The 3217-nt window shown below is 42.6% G+C and overlaps 1 pseudogene; it reads right to left on the reverse strand.

The window, feature by feature from the left end:
- Positions 1–2296, reverse strand: LOC136543664 (protein FAR1-RELATED SEQUENCE 5-like; annotated as a pseudogene).
- Between the last annotated feature and the right edge of the window lie 921 nt (positions 2297–3217).

Genomic DNA, 3217 nt, shown 5'->3' on the forward strand with positions numbered 1-3217 from the left:
TCATGCATTGTTTGGGCAATTACGGGCGTCATGATCCACTAATTGCTTGCATTTTCCACACATCCGTTTTCTTGGTGCCTTCTTCTCCTTGCCCTTTTTAATTCTTTTGCATCGCCCTCTGGAGTTGATATCATTTGGTGGATGTATCTCCACTTCTTGTGGGATTTTGCCACCAAGGAATGCTTCAAACTCATCTTGTTTATTAACTGTAGCAGCAGGAATGATATTTTGGAGAGGTTCTACAAGGTTTGCTAAACTAGAATATAAAAATTCCATTCCTTGTTCAGAGTTTTTGGCCATCTGGATAAGATCTTCAAACTTGTTGCGTGAATCTGAAATTTTTCTCCGCATTGCCACCTCCATAGGATCTTTAGCTTTTTCATCGAGAAGGTTACCTTCGTCATCGAAGAAGAGTTCTCTATGAAAATAAAGATCCGATCAACACTATTGCACATACAAAATAATTTTTGAATAGAAAATAAATCAGCCGTGTCAACTCACCTTTTACACCTTTTGTCCCACCTCTTCATAAAATAAATCGATGGTATCTCATTTTGCTTTTCGCCTCTAAGCACTTGGATGATATGACGGCACGGGATGCCATAGGGCTCATAAAATTTACAGGAGCACATACCAAACATGTTTGACTTGTTCATCTGAACCACTCGCTCTTTTCCAGACAGGCTGCTGATGGTGATAGTTTTCATATCTTCAGACTCCGAAATCCCTTGAATAATGCAATGGTCTCTTGCAACTATGAGTTGTTCCTGAAACTTGCTGAAAATTTCATGGGTATATACGACACTACATTGCTTCTCCATGGCCCATGGTGTCATCAATTTAGGATTGGTGTGACGACTTTTATTGTCGGCTATCAACTCCTCTTGGCGCTGGCACTCCAAAGCTGTGTCAAACCATAGCCAAAACTCAACAAAGGATAACTTTCGATGAATGAAACGGTTAAAAAAGAATTTGCACTCTCCGATCGTGATGTAGTCCTAAGAAGTCCTGCTAGAGGTATGTCCATAAAGTATGCTGGAATCCATGATTCTCGAATGTCAAACTTTGCGAAAAACCACTCATTTCCAATCAGCTCATACTTTATCATGATAGAATTCCACTCAGATACAAACTCACTTGAATTCTCAGAGCCCCAAACACACTTGTTTAATACTTCCCAGAATTCCTCATTATTTCTTATGGTGGGCCCAACCTTCTCAGGTACCTTTTCCATGATATGCCACATGCAAAGTCTATGAGCTGTATTTGGTAGAATCTGAGCAATAGCAGCCTTAATGCTCGCATCTTCATCTGTTATGATTAGATGAGGTGCTACTCCACCCATAGCCTTAAGAAAGGTCTGAAACAACCATACAAATGACTCGATCTTTTCATCAGCCAAGAATGCTGCCCCAAGAAAAACACTTTGCAAGTGATGATTGACTCTAGTAAATGGCACAAACTTCATATCATATTGATTAGTAGTATATGTTGAATCTACCGAAAGCACATCACCAAAAATAGAATAGTTTTTCCTGCATATGGCATCTGCCCAGAAGACACGCACAAGTCGTCCTTGTTTATCCACCATAAACTCATAAAAGAAGGCAGGATTTACTTCCTTCTTTCGCTCAAGTTGTCCCACAAACATTTGTGCATCAGCATCCTTGATTTTGCTCCTCAGGTCACGATAATAGTTCTTCAAATCCCTCAGCGTGCAACCAACATTTTCACATCCACCATCACTGACTTGGAGAAGGTGAAATGCCTGGGACGTGCCAATGCTAGCCTTATGACAGTTGAACAAAGTACTCTTTGCCCTCTCACTAACACGACGGTTGGATCTTAGCAAGTGCCTCTTATCTGGCAACACAAAACCATGGTTGTGCTCCTCAAACATTGAAAATATTTGATACTTCTTGTCACTACCAAGCTTAACAACAATATGTGCCTCACAGCCACATCGGGTTTCCACCACATTTGATGTCTTCCTTTTTTTCCCGGATTGATCACTAACATCGTGTACCTTCTCCTTTCTGTACCCTTCCCTTGAGCAAAAAAACCGCTTGTAAAATATTTCCTCATTTTGCTTCTTGTGCTGACCAACACGAACAGAGAAACCAGGTTCGTGTGCATATTCCTTGTAAAAATTCTCCACGTCTGTGAGTGTATCAAATGTCATTCCAACCATAGGCTTCGAATATTCTTTGCAACTATCTGCTATATTAGGAGAAGAGGTTGCCCGTGGTGTGCTTGGTTCTTCAAGGTAGGCATGCAGGTTCACCATCCGCGGCATGCAGGGACGTTAGCAATGATCCTACTCAAGATGAAAGTCAAGACGGCAGTCTTATAGGAGGGCAAAAACGAACCTGCATCGGGGCAGTGTGCAACCGTGGGCAGCATCGGGGCGGCATTCGTGGGCAGCAACGGGGCGGCGTTCGTGGGCAGCATCTCCGAGTCCGGCGGCCGGTGAGTCATGACGAGGAGCGGCGGCGGCAGTAGAGTCGAAGATGGACCGGCGGCGGCTGACTTCGACAAGACTGGAGCGATTAGGGGGCTTCGATTCTACTGGAGCATCGGGCGATTAGGGGGGTCATTTGGAAAATAAAACACAATTACTAGTGCCTGGCGGGCTGTTAAATGTAAAAAAGTCCCACCTCTCTCCACAGCCTTCGGATGAGCATCATGGGGTCCAAATCATTAGTTTGCAAAGTTTGCACAAGTATGGTGGTTTGCATACGATACGGAGCCTTGATATATATGTGCAATAACAGTCATATAATTGCGAGAAGCCAAGATTAGGATATTGCAAGGCATGCGTTAGATATGCTCAAGGTGCTAGTGCCTTAGGTTGAGCTGTTATTATTACCTTGGTCAAATGGCAAGTTCGAGAGCACTTTTGATGTCTATATCAAAGGTTAATGTTTGAGATACAAACTATTATAGTGTAGCAAGGAAGAAACAAGAGATACTTATCGTGTGTATTGGTGATCTGGAGTCCAAAAATCCAATTCCAAACTACCAATATTAAGCAGATATCCGAAGTCCAAAAATTTCAAGCGGAAGTTCCAACCCGAATTTCTAGTCCGAAGGTCCTAGGTTCAAAACCTGAATTTTGGGCTTCACTAAGGAAGGCTGATGAAACTGATCGAAGACTGATGCTCCTAGAAAAACCTGAATTTGTGGCTTTGCTAACGAAGGTTAATGAAACTAATCA

Source organism: Miscanthus floridulus, chromosome 3 (genome assembly GCF_019320115.1).
Source record: "Miscanthus floridulus cultivar M001 chromosome 3, ASM1932011v1, whole genome shotgun sequence".
Lineage (NCBI taxonomy): Eukaryota > Viridiplantae > Streptophyta > Magnoliopsida > Poales > Poaceae > Miscanthus > Miscanthus floridulus.